The sequence below is a fragment of the Ictidomys tridecemlineatus genome, chromosome 13 (genome assembly GCF_052094955.1).
Source record: "Ictidomys tridecemlineatus isolate mIctTri1 chromosome 13, mIctTri1.hap1, whole genome shotgun sequence".
Classification (NCBI taxonomy): domain Eukaryota; kingdom Metazoa; phylum Chordata; class Mammalia; order Rodentia; family Sciuridae; genus Ictidomys; species Ictidomys tridecemlineatus.
The window spans coordinates 47,941,797-47,957,834 of NC_135489.1; the positions used below are offsets into that span (position 1 = coordinate 47,941,797).

Sequence of the window (16,038 nt, forward strand, 5' to 3'; positions counted from 1 at the left end):
GACAATTGTACCACACTAATGCAAGATGTTAATAATAGAAACTGGGAGTGCAAGGGGCTGGGGTTCTGGCTCAGCGGTAGAGCGTTTGCCTCACATGCGCAAGACCCTGGGTTCCATCCTCAGCACCACATAAAAATAAATAAGTGAAATAAAGGTATTGTGCCCAACTACAACTAAAAAATAATTTTTTTTTTTTTAAAAAAAGTAACTGGGAGTGCAAGAGGGGGTTTAGTAAAGCCCCATGTATTTTCCACTATATTTTTCTGTAAACCTAACAGTGCTCTAAAAATAGTCTACTAACAACAAAAAAAATGACATTCCCTTTTTATAAAGCCTACTAAATTAGAAATGAAATGGCTTAGATTTCAAGAAGAACTATAAATTTGAAGGAGCATTTTGGAAATCATTAATATATGTATGTGTCTAAAGGTATAACTTACAAATGGGCAATTTTACTTTTGGAACTCTACACTAGAAAAAATTACAAGGTGTTGTGGGAAAGGATCCATAAGTACCAAGTGAAAAAAATGGATCTCATTTAAATTATCAAATGGATAAGTGGTTAAACAATGGCATATCATTAAATAGAATCAATCTGTTATAAAAATTGCAATAATGATTATTTTAGAAACATCACAGGGAAAACATCCATGAGAATACTAATTTCAAAAGAACACAAAATTACACAGTTACAATTTTGAAAAAAATACATTTCTGCAAAAAGCTGTATGAAATTTATGGCATTGTAGATGCCCTTTTTCTCTCTTTCCCAAGCTCTCTAAAATGTTATATTTTCTTCAACTAGAGAAGGAGTTTGGAGTGATGAAGCAAACTGCAATTTTAAAAGTAATTTAATATAAATATCAGATGTAGAGATGTCTTAATGATATGTTTAACCCTTTGGAAGATTTAAACCATGAATGTTTATCTTTGTAATAACATATTTGTCATAGAAATTAGAGAAACATGTAATTAGCTGTAGATAACATTACTTCATAGGACACACACTCAGTTGTATCAGAACTATTGCTGTTCTAATGTAACAGACTATCATAACGCTCATTAATTTCAAATTTCCCAAAGTCTTGAATTTGATTTTTAAAGTAAAACATTATTTAGATATTAAGATGATCTGAATTCGGAAAGTAGATCATCAGTTGGTTTCTGAACAGAGTTTGGCACACATATTTTTTCCCTTATAATTTCTGATGGCTACTTGGTTCTGCTTTATGACACAATGTGACTGGTGTTTATTTCTTATTTTTATAGTTGGTGTTAGGGATTGCTCAAGGAAGAGTGTTCTGATTTAAACATTTTAAAAACACTTGCTGTCAGAACATTTTACACCCAGAACAAGTTACACTGAGTGTTCTTCATACCACCAAGTACCAAAATCTCAGGTACTAAGCCTAAGTGTGCTAAGTGTTAAATGTAAAAATTTCAGTGCGTAATACTAACTTCACATTTTAAGGAGATACTTAGTATCCTACAATTTATAAGCGTAGATGACTTTAATGCTAAACAAAAGTCATCTGTCATAGCTATGTCCATTTAAACAGGCCTCATGAGTTTTTGTCATGTTTTATCAAGAAGTCCTACGGTAAGAACATCTTCAGTGCTCTATCTTACAGCCAGTTTTCCAGACACACTTCATTTGCGAGGACAATTCACCAAGTATTTATGAATTCTGTTGGCAACACTTCAAACCAAAATGTTTCATCCCGTCTTGCTTTCACACAGTTACTGAGTAAACTTGGTATCCCGGACACTCAAAATATAGAGATAAAATATGTAGTTTCTGCCCTCAAGAAGTACAAGATGGAACTGGTTAGACAGGCAAGTCACAGTATACTGTGGTATGGTGGTCCATGTGGGATGACAGGCATGGCAGAGCAGCATGGCAGAGGGAGATAGGGAGCTGCATTTTGGCTATGTCAGTCTGAGATGACATGAGGACATTTAGAAATGGGGATATCTGAGCAGGAACATGATGGAGGAGTCTACAAATAAAGGTCTAGGCTAGGAATAGAGATGTGTGACTCATGAGTAAAGAGATGATGCGATCGCCTAGGAAAAGTGTGTCAAGGGACAGAAAAAGGGACAAAGGAGGGAATTCTAGTTAAGGGGTGGGAATAGGAGTAACTGCCTACAAAACTCTTAAAGAAAAATAAAAGAGGAAAACCAGAAGAGAATAGCATCAAGGACAACAACAACAACAAAAAGGAAATTCTAACAACAAGATAATAATGTCTTATTACATTCACAAGCTCACAGGAGTCGAAGAGGACAGGGATGAAGGGGTACACCCAGTGTAGCCAGTTGGCCAGGACACCTTCACAATCCTCACAGGCCAACTCTTACGACATTCCATGAGGAACTGGTGAAAAGTGGAGAGAGAGCCTGTGTCCAAACACCTGGGCTGTGAGGGGAAGGAGAGATGTGCAGAAGAGTCACGAGGAGCGCAGGGTCCAAAGAAATATGCAAAGAACTTCCCTTTCTTTTGTTCTTTCCTTTATCTCTTTCTCTTTTCTTTCTTCTTACCTCTATTCCTTCCGTTTTTACAGAAAGAACAGAAATGACCTCGTTTATAAGTTGTAGGAAAGAAAACATTTTAAAGACAAAATGTAGGCAATAAAGCAGGACAAAGATATCATGAATGGATTCCTCCCTCTGACGAACAAGAAGATGGTAAGGACCCAGTTCCTACTGCACAAAGGCCTCCATTTCCTCTGTGAAGTAGAAGGTAAGCCCGTTTTTTAGAGAGCTAGAAAGGGGTGATGGAACAAGGGTGCTGAAGTGAGAGAAGACAGGTTAGCTCTTAGAAGCCACTGGAGAGGAGCTGATCTGGAATCATGTTCGATTTCCAGATTGCCAGCCCAGGTGAGAGACCATGTATGTAGCTGTACCACCCCCTGCCCTGGTTGTGTGAATCTGTCCAACAAAAGTGGATAATCTGGGTGAAAGAATAGAGAAGAGTAGATAATTGCAGCATCAGGAATTGAGAGAAGTCAGAAAACATGTTTTGAAAAAAACAAAAAAAAAAAACTAAGGTTTGTTTATCATGAAAGAAGCAGTGCTGTAGAAGGTATAGGTAGAAAGGTCAAAAGGAAAACTGAAACAGTGAGGGAACATACATAAGGACAAATGCCTACAGGCATTCATATTCACATGTAATGACCCAACCAAAGATGAGTTCAATATAAAACAAGATAGGCATGAGACAGGAGGCTGAAGAGTCCAACTGGTCCATTCTCCTGCTGCTGAAGAGGACCACCAAGAGCCCATCCAAAGAGAAGAAACCCCATGGGCATAGCGATGCACATTTGTAATCCCAGAGGATCAGGAGGCTTACACAGGAGACCGCAAATTCAAAACCAGCTTCAGCAATTTAGCAAGGCTCTAAGCAACTTAGCAAGACCCTGGTTCAAAATAAAAAGGGCTGGGGATCTGGCTCAGTGGTTAGGCACCCCTGGGTTCAATCTCTGGAGAGAGAGAGAGAGAGAGAGAGAGAGAGAGAGAGAGAGAGAGAGAGAGATGAAATTCTATATTGTCTTTCAAGACTACCTACCACAAGTGGATATTCCTCTATATCAGAAATCAGGGAACTTTTTTCCATAAAGGGCCAGAGAGTAAACATTGTTGGCTTCAATGTCACACTCATTAAAGCTCAAGAGTAACCATACAAAATATGAAAATGAATAAGCATGACCATGCTCTAATAAAACTTCATTTTCAAAATAAGATGGCAGATTGGATTTGGCCAAGGATGAGTCTGTCAACCTCTCCCCCACCCTTTTTTTTTTTTTTTTGGAGGTGCTAGGGATTGAACCCAAGGCCTTGTGCATGCAAGGCAAGCACTCTACTAACTGAGCTATATCCCCAGCCCCACTAGACCATGTTTTTTAAAGGATTTGTCCTTTTTTATTGATTGTAAAATATTAACACTTTGTTATTACATTCATTGCCAAGGTTTTTCCCTTTTGTTAATGTTTTGTTTTAGATATTTGGAGAAAATGTAAAAGTTTATATAAGTGTATGTGCATTTAGTCAAATCTATCAATTCTTTTCCCTTGTTTTTGACTTTATTACCACAGGTAGAATGATCTTTCTTACACCAATATTATAAATATAGTCACCGACTTTGTCTTCCTAGAACTTTTAGAGGTAGCATGTGTGTGTGGTAGAGAGAACACAGACTCTGGAACCAGAATGCTGAGATGTACAGAGCCTATAATACTACTCATAATCTCTCTAAGCCTCTACTACCTTAACTGTAAAATGGGAGAAAAATAATAATTTTAGAGACTAAATAACTTTAGAGACCAAATAAGCAAAAAATGTACAACAGAATAAAAAGTGCTACACATCAGGGTTTAACAGATAATACAAGTTAAATAAATGTTAGCTATTAGCTGTTGTTATTTTGGTAACTTTAATTCACTTGGAAATTATCCTAATTTGAACAGTAAGATTGAAATCAAATTCTTTCCCTCCCCACTTATTTAAATCTCTCACCACATTTTTCTCAATTTAGCTTAGCTTCTCTTGATGAATGTAATTGACATTTTCATTTTTTTCTTCATCAGTGTTATATGTGTGGTATTTAAAAAAAACAAACAAAATAGTATTCACTGTATCTATATACATCCATGCATCACTTAACCAGAGTGATGTATTCTGAGAGATGCATTGTTGGAAAATCACATCACTGTGTAAACATCAGAGAGTATACTTTTACAAACCTAGATACTATCTGTCAATCACTTGGTGTGGCCTCTCAGTCCAATCACAAGATGCAGTAAACATGAGGATGAACATGAGATTTGTGAGATTGTTACCAGTGTAACACAGCACAATGTTTTACAGTTAACTGTATTGAATAAGAATAGAATCTAAAATAACCATAATAAATGATACATAGCCAGTCATGTATCATTTATTATAAAGTATTAAATGCTTCACAAAATTGTAGGCACTATAATTTATAAAACTGGCAGTGCGATAGGCTTGTGTACACCAGCTTTATCACAGCATATGAGTAATGTGCTATGCTGTGACATCTCAACAGCTACAGTGTCACTAGGCCATAGGAATTTTTCAGCTCCATTACAATCATATGAAACACTGTCATATATGCATTTCATTGAATCAAACAAGTATGTTGCATGACTATAATTGGTATTTGCCACAGCTTCATTTTGTGTCAATGCAAAATTCACATGTTGAAATCTTAACCCCCACAGTGGTGGTATTAGGAGATAGGGCCTTTGGGAGGTGCTCAGGTCATGAGGGTGGAGCCCTTGTGAATGGGATTAGTGCTTTTACAAAAGAGACTCCCGAGGGTTCCCCTATTCCTTTCACAACTAAAAGGCATTGTCTATGAACCAGGAATCAGGCACCTTGAGCTTATACTTATCATCCTCTGGAATGGTAAGAAATAAACGTTTCTTGTTTATAAGCTACCCCATTTATGCTATTTTTGCTTCCAGCAGCCCGAATGCACTAAGATGATACTTACATATTTTATTCCAAAATGATGGCTAAAAGGTCAGGCTAGAATGCTTATTATATGTTACCATCTGAAATAGTAAATTTGCTGGGTGTGGTGGTTAACCTCAGAAACTTAGCAAGACCCTGTCTCAAAATAAAAAATAAAAAGGGCTAGGGATGTAGCTCAGTGGTAGGGCACCCCTGGGTTCAAACTCTAGTACTGAAAAAGTAAAATAGTACGTTCTTTATTTCTTTCTCCTTTTTTAAATTATACAAGTTAGCCAGCAGCTGAAATCCCAGCAGCTCCTGGAGGCTGAGACAGAAGAATTGGGAGTTCAAAGCCAACCTCGGCAAAAGCGAGGCGCTGAGCAACTCAGTGAAACCCTGTCTCTAAATAAAATACAAAACAGAGCTGGGGATGTGGCTCAGTGGTCAAGTGCCTCTGAGTTCAATCCTCGGTATCCTCTCCCTCCCAAAATTACACAAGTTATTTGCCTTTTTTTTTAATGCAAAAAAAAAAATCAAAGGTCCAATGCCTCAACATGGTTGAAGAGGCCCATGGGATCCGGCCCATGTCTTCCCTCACTCTCCCCAGCCCCTAAAACCTGGTGCCCTGGCCTTCTGGGTTCTTCCCACTTGTGAAGCACTTCCCCTCTGAGTGATCCTTCATACTTTATGAAACTGTCTTAACACATCTAACTTGGTCTCGCTGTCCCTTTTCATCTTCACACATAGTACCTCCTCAAACATTTTCTTAAATTTCCAAGATAAATTATGTACTCTCAGTTATTCTTTTCCTTTGCAGCCCCCATTCCAATTACAGAATCATCTAGTTACGTTTACATAATAAACCAGTGTTTATTATTAATGCCTTTTGTTTGAGTAGGAATGTTGGCTTAATGAATAAAAAGTAGTTAAAGGGGTTGGAATTGTAGCCCAGTGGTAGAGCACTTGCCCAGCACGTGTGAGGCACTGAGCTCAATTCTCAGAACCGCATATAAATAAATAAATAAAATAAAGGTTCATCAACTACTAAAAAAAAAATCTTTAAAAAAAAGTAGTTAAGGGAACTGGGGTTGTATAGCTCAGTAGTAGAGCTTTTGCCTCACATGCATGAGGTCCTGGGTTCAATCCTCAGCACCACATTAAAAAAATAAATAAATAAAAAGGAAGATATTGTGTCCATCCACCACTAAAAACAAATTATTTTAAAGTAGTTAAGGATTACAAATATTACCAATGAAATAAAACTCTCACAATCTCCACAGATCTAAAATGCAAGTTTCATCTACTTACGAAAAAAAATGTATCATCTTTGCCTCATAATCACTAGAATATGACTAGCTGCTACTAAATATTACCATATTTAATGTTAATTATTTGTGAGCTAGTTCAAATTCTCACTTACGTATGTTAACAGGAGAAATGCTTTATGAAAAGTCTTTAAATCAAAATTTTCACAAATTCAAAACTCCATTTAGTCTGAAGTTTTACTATTGTCTATATGTTTGTTCATGCACTTATGCATTTAATTATGACTTCAACTATGCCTTTATTTATTACCACATCAGCATTAAGACCTAGCATATAGCCAAAGGACTTAAAATCAGCATACTATAGTGACATGGCCACATCAATGTTTATAGAAACTCAATTCACAATAGCCAAGCTATGCAACCAACCTAAGTGCCCTTCAACAGATGAATGGATAAAGAAAATGTGGTACATATACACAATGGAATATTACTCGGCCATAAAGAAGAATGAAATTATGGCATTTGCCAGTAAATGGATGGAACTTAGACTACCATTATAAGTGAAATAGGCCAATCCCAAAAAAACAAAGGCCAAATGTTCTCTCTGATATGCAGATGCTAACTCACAATAAGGGGTAGGGGATAGAAGTTCACTAGATTAGACAAAGAGGAACAAAGAGAATGGGAGAGGATAGGAATAGGAAAGACAGTAGCGAACTGGATATAACTTTCCTATGTTCTTATATGAATACATGACCAGTGTAACTCCACATCAGGTACAACCAAAAAATGGGAAGTTATACTCCATGTATGTACATTATGTCAAAATACATTCTACTATCATGTATAACTAAAAGAACAAATAAAAAGTTAAAATAATTTAAAAAGACCTGGTAATTGAAAGATGAATTGCAAGTAGTCTTGGCCCTCTGAGAGTTTTGAGCCAAATGAGATACATGCCTACCAGTTATTACAGCTAAAGAACAGCACAATAAAGAAATAAGTACAGTGGGCTTCTTATTGTCTGTAGAGGTCAGGAAGTGTTTTTAGAAATTATATGCTTGAAACTTTAGTTTCCATATTTTAGTATTTATGAAAAGAAACATTAGGTGGAATATATATATATATATATATATTCCACCTAGTATATATACCTACACACACACACACACACACACACACACACACACATATACAGATATATATCTCAAAAGACAGTAAATTGCATTTATTTATGACTTCTTAGGAAAATCATTTTTCACATTTGTAAGTAACTTTTATCCACGTTGTTGACTTTCTTCAATGGCTGTATTTCACTCAGCTGCCGTGTGACAGAGCCTGGCTAGATGCTCACCAAATCTATTTCCTCTCCCTGGAGACATGAGCAAACATTTCCTTGTTCTCAGGATGGAATGTGTTTGATGTGAAGGCGCAAAACACTTCCTTCCCTAACTCTGTCTTCCGCGGCAGTCTTGGAGTCCAGAATTGGAAGATGGCAGCGGAACAAGATGAAAGTGGCCTGGACCCCTGAGCAACTGCAAGGAGAATGTCTCTCCACGTCACACCGCAATGTGAGCATGTAATTAAGCCACTGGAATACTGAGGATGTGCGTTACAGCAGTCAGCTTATTTGAAGGAATAAGGTGAAGGTAGCAGGTAGTCAAAACAGAATTTAAGTCACATGAGATGACAGATACTCTTAGTTCCTTTTTAAATACCTCTCTCTCCTTCCTTTTGCTAACAGGGATTCCCATGCACACAGCTCCAGGTAAAGGATTTTGACTGATTTAAGCTCATTATGAAAATTCGGTTCCCCATCTTCCTAGCCTCCCCTATGGTGAGGGATGGTCATGTAGTCCAGTTCCAGCAAAGAAGACCTAACTGGAAGTTTGCTGCAAGGATTTCTGAGAAACATTTTCCTTCCCTGATAAAAGTAGACCCATCATGATGGTCATTGTCCCTTCTGCCCTTTCCTTGCCTTAAACAGGAACTAAATGACTGGGGTTTGCATTCTGAACTAACAAAATAAATAAACTACACTAATATCACATATCCACCAATGCCATAAATTTGTGGGTTGACATGGGACATACATAAAAGAACACAAGTCTCATCTAAAAGCATTCAAAAGTTAATTTTTTATTTAAACACAAATTACAAAACAAAAGTCTCAATGAGCCTAAGGCCAGTTTATAAAATTTGAAATATAAAGGCCTGTTAATTTACCACTAACTCTCAAATTTTTGTCATCATCTATTGAATACACATTTATCACTCACCATTTTTAAGTGTCTTTTTAAAAAATATTTTTTAGTTGTAGGTGGACACAATACCTTTATTTATTTATTTTTTTATGGGGTGCTGAGGATCAAACCTAGTGCCTCACACATACAAGGCGAACGCTTTACTACTGAGCCACAACCCCAGCCTCTAAGTGTCTTTAAAGAGTCAAATTTCTCTTTTAAATCTTTTAGATCTCTTTTTATTGGTTTTAAATTAGTTATATGAGACAGTAAAATGCATTTTGACACATCATATATAAATGGAGTATAACTTCTCATTCTGGCCGTCCATGGTGTGGAACTGCACCGGTTGCATAGTCATATATGCACAGAGTCATAATGTCCCAATTCATTCTACTATCTTTCCTACCTCCAAACCCCCTCCCCTCCCTTCCTATCCCTCCCACTCTCACAATATATATATATATATATTTTTTTTTTTTCTTTTTTCCTGATACCAGGGATTTAACGCAGGGACACTCAACTACTGAGCAACATCCCCAGTCCTATTTCACTGAGTTGCTTAGCGCTGGTTCTGAACTCGAGATCTTCCTGCCGCCATGCCCCGGTCCCTCTCACCACTTTTTAATGTGCTTTCTTTAAATTGGGATAACGTACTGACTTAGAATTCAGGCTTTGGAGTCAGACTGACTAGATTCAAATCCCAGCTCTGGCACTTATTCTATGAATTTATATGGTACTAAACTTCTATTTTTCTTATTACTAAGATAGAGATCATCATAGCATACACTTTTAAGGATGATGGTAGGGATGAAATAACACAATCGATATAAAATACTTAGTAGAGTGCTTGGCCATCATGCTTTATAAATGGAAACTTTTATTTTTATTACCTCTAAATTTCGGCATACAGCTTCAAGTAAGGAATAAATCCATTGTCTCTGTGCATGGGATAGGGGGAGGGTCCTTGCTCACTACGTGTCTAAAGTATGCTTTATGTCCAGAGCCTCCTGCTGAGTCAACTAAAGAATAATTAAAGTTGCCTGACAGCCTTTGGACTGCTTGGATTTTCAGCAGGGTTAAAATAACATCACAGCTAAGTTGTTTTAAGTCAAGGATTAGAGTCAATGACTAAGAGTCAAGGGCAGATTGAGAGGACACTCAGGGTGGGGTGTGTGCCTTCTCCTGTCCCTGTGAACGCCCTAGGCTGTGGACTCTGAGACCTCACTCCAGGCAAGATAACACAGACACAAGAGCCAAACAATAACCACAGATGATAATCCTTACAGCCACAGGGGCCAGACTTCTCACCTACCACTCCTCACCTTCCCCATGCTTCTCCAGAATGGATTATTCACCCTATAAATATGTGACCGACATTTTTCTGTCTCTACATCTCAGCTGAGATGCTATCCTACTCCCCCTAAAAATAACCCTCAAAAACTATCAGCCTGGAGTGCGGTTGTGGCTCAGTGGTAGAGCACTTGCCTAGCATGGGTGAGGCTCTGGGTTTGATCCTCAGTACCCCATAAAAAAAAAGTAAATAAATAAAATAAAAGTCCATTGACAAATAAAAAGTATTTTTAAAAAAAACTATCAGCTTATCTCTCCATGTAAAAACCCTGTTCATTTCTGGGTCAAGTATAAATGCCTCTTCTTTCAAAATCACATCTCTCGGCCAGGCATAGTGGTGCATACCTGTGTAATCCCAGCAACTGAGGAAGCTGAGGCAGAAGGATAGCAGGTTCAAAGCCAGCCTCAGCAATTCAGTAAGTCCCTGTCTCAAAATAAAATATAAAAATGACTGCAGATGTGGCTCAGTGGTTAAGTGTCCCTGGGTTCAATTCCTGATACAAAAAAAAAAAAAAATCCACCTCTAATTTTCTCAAATAGTGTCTCTGACTTTTCTAAATACTTGTTGAACTTTATTCATTCCAAAAACATGTTTACAATACCTACTATGACCTTAGAATTATTCTATATGCTGAGAGGGCATGGTCTTTATTCTTAGGAAAGGTTTAATATCTATAATAGATTGAATTTATTTGAATCTTTTTTATTCCCCAACAGGATGGGCATAGCTTCCGATAATAAATATATACTATGTAAAATAATAGCAAAAGAGGGGCTGGGGATGTAGCTCAGTGGTAGGATGCATGCCTAGCATGCATGAAGCCCAGGTCCAATCCCCAGCACCACAAAAGAAAATAAAAATGATAGAGGATAGTAAAAGAGAGTTCAGGTCCAGGAGATAGAAGAAATCAGATATACTAGACAGTATATATGATTAGCATTTATTAGTATCAATGTAGTTCAGTATCAATGTTAGCTCTAATCTTACTGGGAACAACGGCAAAAAGGTGCACCCAGTATTCTCCTTTCAACAGGGAAAAGGATGCATATCAGCTTTTCAGGACCAAAAAAACCCTTAATCCTCTTCTTAGAGTATTATATAACTTCCTACCTGGGATACTACAGAAGATTTCTAATGATTATGTTTCAGTGTAAAAAGTGCTAAAACAAGCTGGGCACGATGGCACATGCCTGTAATTCCAGCAGCTCAGGAGGCTGAGGCAGGAAGATCATGAGTGTAAAGCCAGCCTCAGCAATTTAGAGACGCTCTAAGCAACTCAGCAAGACCCTGTCTCTAAATAAAATATTAAGCAGAGTTGGGAATGTGCCTCAGTGGTTAAGCACCCCAGGATTAATCCCCAGTACAAAAAAAAAAAAAAAGTGCTAAAACAGCTTTCCTTTAAGCACTGAGCCCCAGCCATGAGGATCATCAGGCGTCAGAAACTAACCTCCTTGATCCTCTGCTGTAGCAACAGAAGGTCTGGCTGGACAAATGAAACTGACTTTGCCAATTCCTGCCATCCAATTTGCAAGATGATCAAAGATGAGCTGATCGTCTACACGCTTATGACTGTCCATTCCCAGGCTCCATGCCAGAAAAACAAGGTACCACCAATGCCCAAATGCCTGAGAAAGTAACCAGGATGAAAAGGATGGAAATGCTGTACCAGTTGCTTACAAGGTACCCAACTAAGAAGATTGACCATTCCATGTATCACAACCTGCAGACCCAGAAGAACATGTTCAAAAATAAGCTGAAGGCAGATATGGCCTATCTGAAGCTCCAGGTAGACCAGGCTCGCTGATCTGAGACAAAAACAGTATGCAAACACCATGAGGAGAGACTTCAGGCCAAAAAGGAAGACAGCACTGAGACTCTGTCAAAGAAGGAATCGTCCCCCTTACTTATACATAATGGCCTCAGCAATAATAGAAATTAATCATTCAACAAAACATCCAATCATTCAGTATTGGGCATTATATTGTCATTATTAAATAATGTTTGCCTTCCAAAACAAACAAAGCCTCCTAAATCAGAGGCATGTACAATACGCTATAGAACACAAATGAGTGCACTACCTTTCAAATTCCATAAATCCAAGCACTATATGTATTAATAACAACAATACTGTGTTGGAGGGCAATTTATAAGAACACCATCCTAGAACTATTTTTCAGAATTGAACAGCTGAAATAGTGTACAAGAATTTAAACAAGTATCAATCACAGTTCGAATTTAAACAAATGCCAATCACAGACTGGCCCTAAACTTATAGCCCTGAGAATATGGCCATCTACCGTTCTAATTTCTTTCGAGAACATCATTCCCATTCTTTCAACTACAAATTTTTACATGAATATCTTCCCATCATTTCAACTTCCATCTAAAATCAAATGTATCACCTTTTTCTCCAAAACACCAACTCGTCTCCCTTATTTCTGTTAACAGCAACATCCTTCTCCCAAGCAATGGGCTTGAAAACTTGGAGTCATCCGTCTATTGTGCCTCTCTCTTGATTTCAAAATTCAACCAGCAATCCCCTACCTCTTTTCCTTTTATTTTTGAATCTCTTTCTTTCTCTTTCACTTCCAACACTAACAACATTCAGGTCCCTGTTACCCTGAGCCCATATTTATGCAATAGCTTCGAGTCACTTTCTAAAACACAACACTGTCCCATTCCTGTTCAGAAATTTTCAGCGGGGTCCTTGTCACTTGGTAAATGTAGGCTGAACCACAAAACCTGGAATCCTTCATACCATAACATGATCTCTGCCTAACAGCTGACTCCCTAACAACCTCTGATTGCGTCCACTTTAATACTGTTCTACCCACTGCCTTTGTATTCACACACGTTCAGTGTTCCACAATGACAAACTGCTCTCCTTACCTCTTCCCTAATAATCCAAATTCAATTCTTCAAGGTTTGGTACAATCTCACCTTTTAAGCAAACTTTTCTTAGATGTCACTCTCTGTTTAACTCATGACACTGACTGTCACCTATCCGGCTTATGCAACAGCTCTTTAGATAGATCTTTATGATATCACTCATTTTGTCTTACATAATTTTTCACATTTACTCTGATGATATACATATAAGCATATATCTTAGCTTCCCAACTAAAGTGTCTGTTACCTTTCCTTTTTTTTATTTTGTCCCCCTCATGCTAAGCACTTAGTAGGAACTTTAATATGTCACAGAATTTGAGAAGAAAACCTTCAATGTTCTATTTCCCGTTTTCACTCAGGATACAAATCCCTCCAACACTCTTCACAGCCCATCCTGCAGCCTCTGTTGAATGTTGTAGTAACACTTCTCAACTACATGACAGGACAGCCTGTTCCACTGCTGAAGAATATTAGATAATAGGAAGGTTTTCATCAATCTCCAAAATACATCTATGAAAATGCAAAGCATCAAATAGTATGCTCCTATGCTTCCTTATATGCGTATACATGCACAAAATGCTCAGGAAAGATCTACGGAAGCTGGGGTTATCTTTAGTAAGTAGATTTGAGTGGTTGGAAGACAAAGGTAGAAGAACAACTAATTTTAATCATGAGACTCTGGCATATTTAATAATAAAGTAAAACATGTTTTAAATTTTTTTCTCATTATGTTTTAAATTTTCTTCTGCAAAACTTTTATCCTGGCCCTATTTCTGATCTCTAGAGCCACCAGGTATAACTCAAAGATGCTGATTGATTAATTAACAATTTAATAAACTGTTGTCACATAAATATGCACACAAATCTGAGGGTCACTAATGCCTTAAAAGTAATATTTGGTCTTGGGGTGTAAAACATTGGAGGAGTGCTTGCCTAGCATGAATGATCCCCAGCATCACACACACACAAAAGTATTAGTGTATTCTTTTAAATGATTTAAAAATGTATCCCAATATGCTTTGATATGTTTAAACAATCCTTTTTATATGGTAGACAATTTCCAAACTGTCTTAATTAAATTTTCTCCATAGATTTATATTCTATTTTTATTGCTTCTGGCATGAGACACTTGCTGCCTAAAGCATTATAGTGTTATCTGCTACATAAACAGATTTATGATGTTCTTTATACTTACTATGCCCTCTTCTAATTTTTTTTTAGTTGTAGATGGACACAATACCTTCATTTTATCTATTTATTTTTATGTGGTGCTGAAAATTGAATCCAGTGCCTCATACACACTAGGCAAGTCCTCTTTCACTGAGGCACAACCACAGTTCCTTATCACGCCCTCTTACTACATTAAGTCCTGAGGCACAGGATATACTAACATATATATATATATATATATATATATATATATTAATATATCCTTATATTAACATATACATATTAATATGTCCTTAAGGACATATTGACAGTTTTCCGAATTATGCAGAATTCCCCAATCACAAAACAGCTTTGAGAAGAAAGGCTATTCCTAATGGCAGTTATCAAGAATACAAGAAACAATAATGTTGGCAAGGATGTAGGAGAAAAGACACACTCATACATTGCTGGTGGGACTGCAAATTTGTGCAACCAATCTGGAAAGCAGTATGGAAATTCCTTAGAAAATTTGGAAGAGAACAACCCTTTGACCCAGCTATCCTACTCCTCAGTTTATACCCTAAAGACTTAAAAACAGCATATTACAGTAACACAGCCACCTCAGTGTTTATAGAAGTACAATTCAGAATTGTTTAACTGTGGAAGCAACCTATATGTTCTTAAATAGATGAAAGGATAAAGAAACTGTGGTACATATACACAATGGAATATTACTCAGCATTAAAAGAGAATAAAATTATGGCATTTTCAGGTAAAATGGATGGGATTGGAGAATATCATGCTAAGTGAAACAAGCCAATCTCAAAAAAAAAAAAAACAGAGTAGCCAAATGTTTTCTCTGATAAGTGGATGCTAATCCATATTCGGGGGACATGGGATAAATGGAGGAACTTTGGATGGGGCAAAGGGGATGGGGGAGTGGGGAAAGGGATAGGAAAGGCAGTGGAATGAGACAAACATCATTACCCTAGGTACATGGAGGATCACACAAATGGTATGGATCCATTTCATGCACAATCAGAGAAGTGAAAAATTCTGCTCCATTTGTGTACAATTAATCAAAGAGCTTTTTATTGTCATGTATAACTGATTATAAAGAATGAATAAATAAATGAATAAATTTAAATAAAGAAAGGCTATTCCTAAATATTATGAAAAGTTACAGAATGAATAAAGATCTCCTCCATCACCATTATGAGTAGTTATTTATATTAGGAATCAATTGATCTATGCACTAGTCCTGGTGCTTTAAGTGTCTCTGGGCCTCCACTTTCTCCACCATCAGTAAAATATACACAGGCATTGGAACATTTTGGGGAGTACTTCCCAATCTAGTATTTTGTTTTGTTATGACATCATCACCCCTAAAAATATTCAGGTATTACAGTGCACACACCTAGAAATTATAAACTACTCACCTAATGAAAAGCATCTCTTTTTTTCCTGGGGTCATTACAATGCTTCCTGGCTCTAGGCATTCCTCTTGTCGTCTATCAAACACTGAACAACTTGCACAGAGATTTTTACAAGCCTTCTTGTGTTTTCAGATGTGACCTATATCCCCATTTGAACTGTAAGATACTGACTTCATGAAACTGGTCCCTAATCTCATGCGAGTTTGTAGAAGTATGGGGGC

At 37.2% G+C, this 16,038-nt stretch overlaps 1 protein-coding gene and 1 pseudogene across 10 annotated transcripts in view; both read right to left on the reverse strand.

Moving 5' to 3' along the window:
• Nucleotides 1-11,920, reverse strand: part of LOC101970656 (large ribosomal subunit protein eL33 pseudogene) — a 75,896-nt pseudogene extending 63,976 nt beyond the window's left edge.
• Nucleotides 1-16,038, reverse strand: part of Greb1l (GREB1 like retinoic acid receptor coactivator) — a 310,330-nt gene that overhangs the window by 268,147 nt on the left and 26,145 nt on the right. The gene's annotated exons all lie outside the window — the stretch shown is intronic.